Raw genomic sequence first — 14,812 nt, forward strand, 5'->3', positions numbered from 1 at the left:
CACCTCAACCCATCAAATAGTGATTCCACCTCATGGTTAAACATCACAAAACCATCATCAAATTGGTCTCTATCCCATCCTTCCAGGGCTCCAAATCATTTGTCCAACCAAGGCTCCAAGACTAGTAACTCAACCCATAGATTTTACCAGGCTCCACAACATTAGTCCAACCAAGGCTCCATGGCTAGTAACTGAATCCAAGCCAAGGAAACATGAGAACCAACCAAAACAAAACAATGAAAATAAACCCAAAATCTCCATAGCTATCCAAGAAATGGCAAGGCTAGGAAATCCACTGTCAATACTGGCCATCTTCCATGCCAATGACAGATCACAACCAACAACCTACATGCATATTCCATGCATGCAAAAAATAGTGAGGAAAACATACATGCAACTCGCTACCTGCAAGAAAATCCCATTGTAGTTGTTAATCTCGATGTGCTCTTGTGCTTTCCAGCTCTTCCTTTGCCTTCTTTCCAAAAATCAATTATGCCACACCCTCCAAGAGTGCTCTAAGAAAACTCTAAGTCTCTAAGAATATGAGAGAGAGAGAGAGAGGATAATGAGAGAGCTCCAAAACTAAATTGACAAAAGGTTACCCATTGATCCTTAGAAGCCTTTTTATGAATGATGCCTCTATTTTCTCCATTTTCCATTATTTTCCTTCATTTTCCTCCTCACATGAAACCTGTGACCTTTCACCTCCCTTTTCTCCTGATTTCCATTATTTTCATAAATGAATGTGCCAAAAATGCCATTTTTCCTTTCCAAAGCCTTGGCAATTGCCTTTCCCAATTTCCTTAGCCATTAAGCAATCACAAGTGATCCCCATCACTAGGATTTTTTCCAACATTCAGCTTGGAATAAGTGTCCCATCAATCATGTGTGGTGAAGTAAAATTATGAGTGTGGACACAAACAATTCCTCTAGCCCGATAATGGGTCTAGCCACAACTGATACGTTCTATGGAAGATTTCCTTAGGTTAGAACCAATTAATAGGGCCTAACTCTTAGTACACTTATCCCGTTTGATGATGACCTCGCTTTCTCACTCCAGTGATCTCTCATTTCCTTCTTTGAACACCTAAAACAAGTAAACAACAGGAAACAACAACCGTGATAATAGACAAATTGTAATTCAACCTACTTAACAAGTCAAGAAGCATTAAGCCATAAACATGTAAGATAACACATTATGTAGGAAATCAATCGATAGTTACATATATATTGAATCAAGAAGAGATTACAACCATTGTCTTGACGTTGTTGTTCTCCTCATACAAAACGAGTTTCCCACACACTTCCGTTAGCATTCCATGATGGCCTCAATAATGATAGTTTTAAGGCTCTTCCCTTTAGGCTTCACACTAAACCAAATTCACACTTCTCCCTCATACAACTAGAGAGCTACAACTATGAATAGCTTGATGTTTACTCCAAACTTAATTAGCACTAGCACACCAACATTAACACTAGCTTGTACTTGGGAAAAATGGAGGTTTATGTAGCATGAATGGATGACAGATGGTCCCTCTTCTCATGGGAAAAGGTCTTATATTTTGAGGTAGTTCCATATTTATAGGGGAAAGGAGCCCAAACTGACATTCTCGACTCCATCCGACCAAACCATTTACCATACTTTCGCTACGAAGCTTCTAGAGCTGGAAGCTTCAGCTCCTTATTTAAAAAACTTTCCATAAGAGGATCGGCACGACTGGAACAAATCTCAGTGACTTCAGTGAGCGCTACGGACAGTGTTAATCCCTGCATATCGGCGTGAGGAAGACAAGGGTCATTAGCACCAGTCTTGTAAACTGGGAAAAACAGAAGATTTTGAGGAAATGGTGCAAAGGGGAATTGTTCTACTCATGAAGAGGGACACAATGGGAGTTTCTTCATGAATGGAAAGCATGTAGGGTTCACTATATAGGTCCTCCAGCATAAAGGAACAAGGATTACAGGCAAAAGTAACAAAATTATGTGTAACAGATGCCCCCTAAAGCGTGAAGGCCGAACTAGAGTGAGGGATGAAATGCTTTATAAATCAATGTGGGGAACTGGAGTCTATCATTGGAAAACCTGCAAGAAAGTACAGATACATACACATAACTAAAAAATCTGTCATATGATACATGAATCATGGTATGGACGCAGCCATCCAAAGAATGATCATGTAAATGGATCCAGGCATGGGAACAACCATCTGATAAAGAGGATCATATCGAAACCAAGGTATGGTCGCAGCCATCCAATAATGAGAAGGATCACATATGATAACTCATGGTATCGTCATAGCCATCCATCTAAAATAGACATGTATATTTACATAACCATGTCACATCACTTCGCAACCTGGACTTTTGTGATCTGAGCCTAGGGTCTTGCACTCCAACACGACCCAATCAAAGTACAAATTCCAACATGTGAATAGATGTGTTGATGTCAAACATGCTAGAAAATCGCTTGATTACCAGTCAATGATGTAAATTGTTAACAAGTGCAAGGGAAACCACCAATAATGACAATGGTCCTCAAGGTACTATCGGCACAATCCACAGAATGTGAATAGAGGGACTGAAATCGAACACCCGTGAAATCACTTGATCGAAAGCCAATGATGTGAACTTGTTGTCGAGTGCAAATAACTTACCATTAGGACATGCAAGCTCTAAGGTACTAGAAGGGAGTCTCTCAGTCAACTTCTCGGATAATGAGTTGAATTCAACAAGAAGTGACCGTGTCGAAGGAGGGCCATAATGTAACCCACATCATTGACAAAAGACAAAGGGATGCAAAATGATTTTGGATGAAATAGAGAATCAGGGGTAAGTGTAACTGTAGAAGGACAAATCTTGAACATATCAGTGACACGACTGGAAGTTTGGCAAGTTTTGGATCCATAGTATTGGTGGTCATGATGACGTGGCAGAGATCAGATGGAAGAAAAAATGAATGGCCCAACCCAGGGAGGTCAACGATAAAAAGGATGATACAACATCCCGACACGAAGCAGAAAGTGTCATGTTCAAGAGTGAGCTACCGACACAACTAATTAGATTTCCAAATTTTCCCCCACCATTTCTAGAAGGTACCCCAATTATTTTTTAATCGCAAGCTTGAAGGGGATAGCATATACTTGCATTGTAAGTTCATCCTTCGGACAAATTCGACATAGTAAGTTTAACGATCCCTAGGAAGGAGAAGCTCATGTTCATCATAGTGACGAATCCGATGTCATTTAATATTTTAACAAGTCCGAAAAAGGTGTAACTCAGTATATTTTTCATGTTTAGAGAGTTTCAAATAGACACGGAAAAGACAACTCCACATGGTCCCTTTTCCTACATTTGTTTCTCTCGAGCCTGAAAAGGTAGAAAACAATACTTGAGAGAACCGCTTGACCATTTCAGTCAATGAGTACCTTTTTCGTAAATAGTGCATCCCAGCCTAAAAAAGGGGTAAACTTATACTGGGCATATGACGTTTTGCATTTGTTAACAAGCTTGAAATGACAATATCTTGGCTATCTTTTCGTTTTTAAATGGTCGGAAAAGAGCTTGAAGCAGACCCCCCATTGTATTCTCTTTTACGAGTCAAAAGGGAAAAATACTCGACAATATTTTCATATGATTTTTACGAGTCAAGATAATATTTGAAACATGACTCGGCATCATCGTCGAACATCCATCACCTGTCGCTGCACAAAAAGGTAAAGTGCATTATCCAATCCTTGCAGCAAAATAGGTCAAAACATTTACAAATCCTATTATTTCATGAAAAACTGAATAAAAGGGAGGAAAAGTAAATATTTTTTACCATTTACTATTTTACCTTGTTGTGAAATACTTTTCACCCACTTTTGCCCTAATTGTTCCAGAGCAAATTAGAAGAGATCCGGGAGGTCATTCACCGAGTCGCTAGTTGCAGGTAAGAGCCAAAGCCCTAAGCTCCATTTTCATACCATTTATTCCTGTTTTTATCCATTTTTTGGATTTTTGAGGGAGGTTTTGTCAAAAAAAATCCGCCCTCGGTTGATGCGACTTCCAGGCATGGCATTGCGCTGGCCGAGGGTGATTAAAATAGCTTATCGCATCGTCGATGCAACTATTTTTAAAACAGGCACATCGGTGCCATGAATAGGGAAAAAATCAGTTTCCCTTCAAAACCACTATTGGAATCCAAATTTTATTGGCCAAAAATGATTATTGACTTAAATATATGGTTTTTGCAGGAAAGAATCATCGAAAATGGTAGACTGGAAAGAACGTGAGCATGAAGATGTGGACACTCAGGCACTAAATGATCCAAATTTCCTGAACACTTTAAGGAACTGTGGGCTCCTCAAGTTCTTTCTCATACCAAGGATGCGGGCCCAACCCAAGCTACTTCTATACCTGATTAGTCTTTGGGACATAAATCGGGAAATATTCATCATTGGTGACCAGGAGCTGGAGTTAGAAACTTCAGACATATTGTTGGGCCTTAGTTTTGGTCTTATTTTTGCTCAAAGAAACTTACTTATCCATCTATTTCCCATCCATTTTCCCTTCATTTATCCCATTTTGATGTATATTTGATATCCATTTAGGTATTTAATTTTAATTTCTCAATTTCTAAAGTTTTTATGAAATTTTGGTTTTTAGTGCAAAATTGGCAGATTCAGAAATTCCGTAATAGCTCTATGGTTGGTATGGTTGCAGGACACTTGGGCACGAATGGAATGCATGGATGGACAGCTTGGGAACTAGGACTAAGCCAGCTATGCTTAGTTCGAACAGAACAAGCTTTATTAGGCCCATTTGGTGCTAGTCAATCATGACTAGTCATTCAGAAATCCCATAGAAATAGGGCAGTTTTAAGATTCTATAGGATTGGTCATCTTTCATGGAAGTAATGAATTCGACTTAGATAGGTGGATGAGAGTAGATGGGTTTGTTTGAGTGAATATAGATCAGTTTGTTTCATGAGACTTCTTATTTAAAGCCAAAATTTTGATGGCTTATGTATTGACTTATTATACTTTTATGCTGTGACATCTTTGGATTGAGGAGTTAATTTGAAGACTTGTGTTATTATTATTTTGTTGTTCAATGCTATGGATGTGTGACTGAATTTAAGCTTCTGATATCACCTCTCAAGTGTGCAAGGCAAGGGTGGAGGGCCCCCATTCCAAGCTAAGTACACTTCCTTGTTAACTAGTTTTATTTTCTTGTAATTTGGTTATTGTAGAACTAGTTTTTCAAAGCTTTATTTCAGATTGCTTTATGGTTCATGCATAGTGATTGATTTCATTATTTAATAGCTTATTCATCACTTTATCGAGTTGGAAAAACAGGTGTTCAAGTTGAGCATCCCTTCTACTAAAATGATGAATTAAAACTAGTTTCCTTTGTTTGCATGCAAGTAGTTTCTTATTGAGATTTTGATATTGAGATGAATGAATTATGATGGAATACCTTATGTGTCTCTTAAGTTAAGAGCTAATTTCATTAATAATTTATCCATATTAAGTTATTGGTTTTAATCTCTGATTCATTAAGTGGTAATTGAGGTGAAAGTGGACTTCTTGAGTCAAGAACCATTTCAATGTTTTTCCTCTTTTTAAACTGATTGAATTAGAGTTATAGAATGTATTACTTTTAGCTTTTGAATAACTTATCTTTCAAGGTTTGATTACATCTGATCTTCACATATAGTGAACTTGCCTCAAAGCATAAACAACCCGGATTGGTAAGAAATAATTGTGTTAATATAGGTACACAAATTAGCTCAACATTTTAGCGTCGTTGCCGGGGAGGCAAATATCGGCATAGTCAATAGAAAGATAAATTTCAAAACAACAAAAATATTAGTTACATTCCTTTTTAGTTATGTTTCTTTATGCCTAGATATAGAGATCCTCAAGGTAGATTTATCAAAAACCCCCACAAATAGAGATAGGATCATCAAACACCCCAGTTACTGGTAATCCAATAATTGAGGAATTGGCAGAAAAACAAAGAATTGGACAAAGATTAACTTTGATTGAGAGGAAAACTTTGTTAGCTTGGGAAGCAAAGCAAAAACAATCTTCAACTTCCGGAAAACAAAAAGAAATTATCAAAGGAAAACAACCTGTCTTTCCATCCATAAATCCTCCTATCTTCCAACAACCTGAAACTCCACTCAAAATTGAAACAAATCAACCAATGGCAGAAGAGGGACATGGATCTGTTATTTTCACTCCTGAACAAAGAGCTGAATATGAAAGACAACAAAGAGAATGGAGAAGAAAGAGAGAGGAGGAGGCAAAACAAGAAAATGATAGAAAGATAGAAAACGATCGGAAAAGACAAGAAGATGGTAATGATCAAGAGACTACCTTTGGCTTTCCAATAGTAGACACAAGTGCAATATTAGGAGAAGAAGTGAAAATGAAAAATATTCCACCTTCTGTATTGCCAAACTTTTATGGAATGTCCACGGAAGATCCTGATGCATTTATGTTTGAATTTGATATTCTATGTAGAACATATGGATACACTGATGACATTCATAAACTTCGTCTTTTCCCTGCAACATTAAAAGCAACAGCTTTGAAATGGTTTATGGGTTTAGAAGAACAAACAATAGCTTCTTGGGATGATATGAGATCTGTCTTCCTTAAGAAATATCAAGCTTATTGTAGATCTAGAGATTCAAAGGAAGATGTTTTCAGAATGACACAACAAGAAGATGAAAGTTTAGAAGAATATTTGGAAAGATTTGCATATAATCTACAGAAATCTAAACAACACTCTCTAAATCAAGAAACCGTTCGAACAATCTTTCTCAAGGGTGTAAGGGATGAATACCTTGACATTTTGAATGTGATGGGTAAAGGAGACATTTCAAACCTACCATTCGATGAAATTGTTGAGTTATGTCAAAAATATTCTAGAGGAAGATCAAAAACAGGAAGAAGAGAAGCAAGTTCAAAAGCAGCAAAGTCAGCTGCAGGAGGGATAACAAGAGCTGAAATAGGAAGTTTATTGGAAAACTTCAAAACAGATCTCTTGAGTACATTAGGGACACAAGTAGATGTGCTAAAGGCAAACAAGAAGAAAGAAGAACAAGAACAAGCTCTAGCAATCTTTTGTTCCAAATGTAGAAAGAAACATCCATTGAGAGAATGTCCTTTGGATAGTATTCAGGTTTGTGGTCTTTGTACAGAAAATCATTCCACAGAAAATTGTCTAAGATTGAAAGAATTACAAATGAACTCAATGGAAGAAGTGCCAGGAATAGAAGGTTTCTATTATGTAGCACCACGAAGACCATGGCAACCTAGGATGCCTCAACAAAATCAGCAACAATTCCCTCAACAAAATTACCTCTACCCACCTCAAAATCCTTGGACCCCTCCAATGCCATGGCAAGCTTGGCCTCCACAACAATATTCACAACAACCTGTACAAGGTTGGAGAGGATATGGTTATGGAAACCAGCCACCTCAACAGTATCAACAACAATACCAGCAACAATACCAACAGCCATTTGCATATCCACAATCCATACCATTTCAACAACAACATTCTGCATATCCACAATCCATCCCATTTCCACAGCAGAATCCACCACCGTTGTTGACCCAACCACAACAGTTACAACTACCCACAAATCAACCCAGACCAACTCAATTACCAACCCAACCAATGGCAAATCCAAATAATAAGGTGGACAAATCTGCATACACTGTAGAGGAAGCAGCATGTTTTCCCACATATTCGATTCTTCCTCTTAATGATGTCCATCTAAGGTCTGGAAAAGTGCTTAAAAAGGATTCTCCTCCAATCATAGAAGAACCAACTGAACAAGGAGAATCACCTGAAACATCACAAACTGAGATACAAATTCAGAAAGGAACAAACATTACAACACAAACACCACCTTATCCTGAAAGGTTAGTGGAACAACAAAACAAAATAACCCTTCCTGAATTTGATATCTTAGATGAGTTAAAAAATGCTTATGTAAAAATTCCTTTGTTGAAGGCAATTAAAGAAATACCAATATATGCTAAAACAATAAAGGAATTGTGCATTAAGAAATCAGAGAAAAAGAAGAAGGATCCTACTACAATCCAAGTCATTGGTAAACTAGCAAGCCTCATGTCTACACAAACCATAGTAGAGAAATATATTGATCCTAGTATTCCTATGGTTACTATATCAATAAATAATTTCTCAGTACCAAATACATTAATAGACTTGGGAGCAGCTATAAATGTAATGACAATGGAGACAATGAAAACTTTGCATTTAAACAACATTAGATCAACTTCTACAATCTTAGAACTAGCGGATAGATCTAAATTTGTTCCTGAAGGAATATTAGAAGATATCATAGTCTCTTTGGATTCATGGGAGTATCCTGTTGACTTCCTTATCTTGCATCCAAAAACAAATTTGGGAGGACATCCTCTAATCTTAGGCAGACCATGGTTAGCTACCGTTGATGCCTTCATAGGATGCAGATCAGGAAGCATGATTATTTCACATGGAGATGAAAGGAAACACATTGCTCTTTATTCACCTGCACAATCAACTTCTTTAGAATCAATGCTTGAAACTCAAGAAAAACAACAAACTAAATCAGTTTTAAGTATAAATCAATTCTTTGATTTTAGAGAAGAAGAAGAGAATGAAGACTTAATGGATCTATTCATTTCAGAACCCAGTATTTCAGAGCAGCTTAGAGAAGTCCAATATGAAGCTGCAAGTAACCTTTTGAATCAATGCTTTCAGGAAACTTGTACTATTCAAACTCTGCGGAAATCTTTTATAGACATCTTTCCTGTAAACACAATCTCCAATCCAACAATAAAAACAATTCAGGTATATCCTGGAAAACATCTAAACATTGGAAACGAGTTGCAATCAGCACAAGAGCAAGAGGTAATTGCATTATTACATAAATATTCAAAAGCTTTTGCCTGGGATTATACTGACATGCAAGGAATCCATCCTAGCACATGTATCCACCACATCTATACAGATGATCAACTTAAACCTGTAAGACAACCTCAAAGACGAATGAATCCCATGATGAAAGAAATAGTGAAAGAGGAACTGCAAAAACTGTTAAATGTTGGATTCATCTATCCTATTTCAGATAGTCAATGGGTTTCTCCACTGGTTATTGTACCAAAGAAAAATGGAAAGTGGAGGGTATGTGTGGACTATCGGGAACTAAACAAGGCTACATTAAAAGATCATTTTCCTCTACCATTCATTGATCAAGTGTTAGACTCATTAGCTAGAAAGAAATTTTTCTCCTTCTTGGATGGGTTTAGCGGATACAACCAGATAAGAATAGCAACAGAAGACCAAGACAAGACAACATTCACTTGCCCATGGGGAACCTATGCATATAATGTTTTGCCATTTGGTTTATGCAATGCACCTGCAACTTTTCAACGAGCAGTGCTTGCAATATTTGCTGATCTAATTCATGAATGTGTAGAGGTTTATATGGATGACTTCACAGTTTATGGAAACACATATAATGATTGCCTAAATAACCTTGAGAAAGTTTTGAAACGATGCATTGAAACAAATTTGTCATTAAGCAATGAGAAATGCTATATGATGTTGACAGAAGGAATAGTTCTGGGACACCATATTTCTGCTTCAGGAATTAAGGTGGATCCAGCAAAAATCCAAGTCCTAGTAAACTTAATGCCTCCTACAACACAGAAAGAGGTAAGAAGCTTCTTAGGCTATGCAGGCTATTATAGACGATTCATTGAAAACTTCAGTAAAATAGCCCAACCTCTGTTCAAACTATTAGCAAAAGATATTGAATTTCACTGGACAAATGATTGTCAAAATGCATTTCAAATTCTGAAAGAGAAATTATCAGTTGCACCCATTCTTCATGGGCCAAACTGGTCTTTTCCATTTCATATATCAACTGATGCATCTGATACCGCGATAGGTGCCTCTCTTGGACAGAAAACGAACTTGTTCAATTATGCAATATACTTTATAAGCAAGAATCTAACACCTGCAGAATTGAACTACACAGTCACAGAGAAAGAAATGTTAGCCATTATACATGCAGTAAACAAATTCAGGCACTATACAACAGGATATCAAGTTTTCATTCATACAGATCATTCAGCAATCAAATACTTGATGAATAAACCCATCACCAATGGAATAATAACAAGATGGTTACTGTTATTGCAAGAATTTAATATCACAATACAAGACCGGCCAGGCAAGGAAAATCAAGTGGCTGACTTTTTGTCCCGCATACATTCACCCAACGATCCAAATCTGGTTGCAGATAACTTTCCAGATGAACACCTGTTTGCCATCACAGTAAAAACACCATGGTTTGCAGACATTGCAAACTATTTATCTTCTGGAAAGTTTCCAACTCAATTCACTAAAAAGAAAAAACACAAAATTGTTAGAGAAAGCTCTAGGTATAGTTGGGTAAATGGTGATTTATTTTATACTGGTTCAGACTTGATAATTAGAAAATGTGTGTGAGAAGATGAAATATTAGACATTCTAAGAGCATGTCATGATGAACCATGTGGTGGCCATTTTGCAGATAAACGAACAGCATATAAGGTGCTGCAACTGGGCTATTACTGGCCATCCATCTTCAGAGACTCTAAGAAATATGTCAAGCAATGTGACAGCTGCCAGAGAACAGGGAGACCAATCACAACAGATGAGATGTCGTTGAAGCCACAGGTCCTCATAGAACCATTTGAGCAATGGGCACTTGACTTTGTTGGACCTATCAATCCACCATCAAATGGAAAGAGGTACATCTTAGTAAGTACAGATTATGTAACCAAATAGGCAGAGGCTAAAGCAGTGAACAGAGCAATAGAAGATACAGTGGTCACCTTTCTTTTTGAAGAAATCTTTGTCAGATATGGAGTACCTAGACAAATTGTAACAAATCAAGGAACACAGTTTACATCAAAACTGGTACGAGATCTAACAGAGAAATACAAGATCAAACACAGGAAATCTACACCATATCATCCTCAAGCAAATGGGCAGGTTGAATCAACAAATAAAGTCCTAGAAAATATCATGACAAAAACAGTACAGATGAACAGAAAAGATTGGTCTGAGAAATTAAAAGATGCACTATGGGCCTACAGAATCACATGGAAAAATACAACTGGTTTTAGTCCATACCAGTTAGTATATGGGAAAGAGGCCTTATTGCCTATAGAGTTTCAGATACACACATACAGACTAGCAGCTGAACTAGGACTAGACTTGACAGAAGCACAACAGCAGCGGATCATGGAACTGAATCAATTGGATGAGCATCGTCAACAAGCCATGGAACATACTACATTGGTGCAACAACAAAGAATGAAGTGGCACGACAGATATATCAAAACAAAGACATTTCGTAAGGGAGACTGGGCATTACTTTTTGACTCCAAATTCAAAGACTTCAAAGCAAAGTTCACAACACACTGGCTAGGCCCATATGAAATTGACGAAATCTTTGACAATGGAGCAGTCAAGATCAGGACAATCGACCAGGACTCCACCTCATTTATAGTGAATGGACATAGGCTCAAAGTTTATAATAGGCCTATCAGTAAAGAAGCATTTATGAAACAACTGATAGAAGATACAGAACTGGAACTCATGGCACACCAGGATCAGCCATCTTCCAGTCTTGTAGTTGAATAAAAAAAAAAAAAAAAAAAAACAAATAATTTGTTTGCAAGTGAAAACCAGGAAACTGGCACTTAGCAAACACGAATTCATAGGGGAAAACCAGGGCAACTTGGACTCTATGAATTCCTTATTCTTGTTCTATTGTTCTCACATAATTTCAATGCAGGCACTCTCCACCAACAACTGACTTGAGGACAAGTCACATCTTAAACAAGGGGGCGACTTGCATCAGATCTTTAGCTGCAAAGCTGAAGTATAAAAGGAACTTGTACTGTCAATAGAGGGACCTAAAATAAGGAATCATTGCCGAGGGACCTGAAAGACCTACCAATGTTAAAACAACATGTGCATATTTTATAAGCAGTGCAGAGGGACCTGAAACAAAGAATCATTACAGAGGGACCTGACTAACAATTCAAGAACCAGAGCATGAAGAACAAGGAGCAGCAATAAAGTTTACTTTTTGATCCATCTACAACATCTGATCAATTGATTTCATCCCACTTGTACAGCCATCATCCAGGGGAGTATATGTATAGTCATTTTGTGCTTGGAAATTCAAATTTTTCTTAGAAATTTTTAGTTTTTGTTAAGTTGAAATTAGTACCTGAGGATATTCATTATCATTCATATCCTAAATTCCCTATACATATCCTATAACCCTTATACATCATAACCCTATTCCCTTTCATTTCCATACATATTCCCTGTTTTCATTAACCCTATTACCCCTAAGTATTTTTCTTTAAGAGCTTAAAACGACCAAACTGGGACAACTTTCAACCTGCACATACAACTCAAGCATTAGTGATGGTGATAATTTTAAAATATGACCCAAGATGGTCATTTTAAAATTATAAAGATATGCTATACAATTCAAACAAAACTCATGCGCTATATGGAAATCAAAGTTAATATATACCATATCAAACTATATACCATAGTCCAAATGATGTGAATGCGCTATAGTCATATATATATATATATATATCATAACCCAAAGCGCATATGATATAAGGTTAATACATATGGTATATGAAACAATGGTACAAAACATATGGTATATGATATAAATGAAGGCATATAAAAAAGGCGCATAACATATGGTATATGATATAAGTGAAGGCATATAGAAAAGGCGCATATGATATAAAGAATGGTGGACGGCCGCGCGCAAACCATATGGCACGACTGTGCATATAAGCATTGCGGTGGGGTGTTGTCAAATGGTAATTGCATACACATCATTGCAATACAAACAATGCTTGAATATCATTGCACGCACACGACGGTGGCAATAATGTTAAACGCAGCAGCAATGAATAAAACGATATAACCAAAACGACAAACGGCCAGCACACAGGTACGGGTTCAACACGGTGGCATGGCAACCGGTTGTCATTGGGCAGTGCACTGTGCAAGGGTTATGCGCATGCCATTCAAAATAAAACGATGATTTGGCCATCCTCATGACACAGTCGGGCAAATGGTCAAATAGGACGGCCATACCAACCACGCTCTGTAACACCAATGAATAAGAAGCGCACAGTACACCCATGAAACGGTCATGAACCGACTGAGTTCTTGCGCTGTTTAAACCACATTCCTCATTGCCAAATAGCTCAGAGAGATGGTGTTTGGAGCTGCAAAGTAGTGAAAAGGAGGGTGAAGTGAGTTTAGGCGAATTTAAGAAGGAAATCATCTCGGTTCTAACGTCCAGTGATCACCGATTTTCGGGATTCAATCAGGTAATGGAATAATTGTTTAAGCTCGGCACACAGTGGAGTAGAAGTTATGAATTATCTGTTATTAATGGTTACGTTACTCTGCCCTTGCCACCAGTCAATTGAACGGTTGAAAAGGGATTTGGAGCTCAGATATTCCTCAAGCACTCATTGATAACAGGTAACGTCGAAACCACAGCACCAAATCAGTTGATTCACTGCGTAAATCTTGGCATAAACTACTAGTGAATCGCGCTGCATTTAAATGTGAATGCATTGCATGGATAACACGTTAGGGTCTGGCATTTTATGTGGAGTTTTAACGGCGTGCCGTGTTCACAACAAAATCTATGAACAGAGGAGGCACGAAATATGACTGTTATGGCGTGTTTATGTTGCATGGCGGTGATTGTTGATTGAATTGTGCGCGTTGTTGGTTGAATGCGCACTGCGCCTTGTTTTGCTTACACACCTTGTTTTGTTGCGCGCCGTTCCATTAACACTTCAAACAACAGTCAATCCAATATATCATATGCATGAAATGACATAAGTCTCTGTTATGAACCCTTGCTGCCTGCGCGTTGTTGTTTTCGTTTTAACCGAAACAGGGGATTGAAATTTCTAAGGGCTGAACGAGCCATGCCATGTGAAATTTTTGGTTGCCAAAGGGAGTTTGATTGCCGAGCCATTTAAAACTAAATGCGCTGTGTTTTTTTTTTTCATTTGTGTTTTGAGGCCGAGAGTATGTTTATAATCCTCAAACTTTCATGCTGAGGCCGAGAGCCTTTTTGCAAATTTTTATGATATAGCCAAGAGCATTTTTGAAATTTTTCATGATGAGGCCGCAAGCATGTTTACAATTTCCAAAATTTTGTGATACAATCGAGAGCATTTTTGCAAATGTTTTTGATTAGGCCAAGAGCATTTTGGAAATTTAAAAAACTTTTATGATGAGGCCGAGAGCCATATGCATGCGAAACACTCCTTAGTTTTCTTGGTTGTATATACACAGTAAAACGATGGTTTGATTTTGGCAACAATATAAGGCGATGAGCATACATGGACATTGTTTGCATATGTATTTTGTTTTCAAGAACAGAGATTAGCATATTGACAGGGGTATACAGGTGTTTGCTTGCATGAACAGGGAACTAAAACAGTGTTGTTGCAGAGAGAAGAGTAAACAGAGGTTAAGGAAATCAGAGTTAAGTTGTTGAGAGGAGGAAGGTAAGCTTCTTTGCTTTCAAAATTTCATTTTGAAAACGAACAATAGTTATATTTTTATTGTCAAGATGAAATTAGTAACAGCAGAGGAAATCATTCACTAGTTTTCAGAAAAGGTCAGTCAGAGTAGAGCCAAAATTTCAGATAAAGAGCTGGGGAAGGAAACTATAG

This window comes from Pinus tabuliformis, chromosome 4_1 (genome assembly GCF_031772625.1).
Source record: "Pinus tabuliformis cultivar Carrire ecotype Pingquan chromosome 4_1, CPIR1, whole genome shotgun sequence".
In the NCBI taxonomy this organism is placed as follows: domain Eukaryota; kingdom Viridiplantae; phylum Streptophyta; class Pinopsida; order Pinales; family Pinaceae; genus Pinus; species Pinus tabuliformis.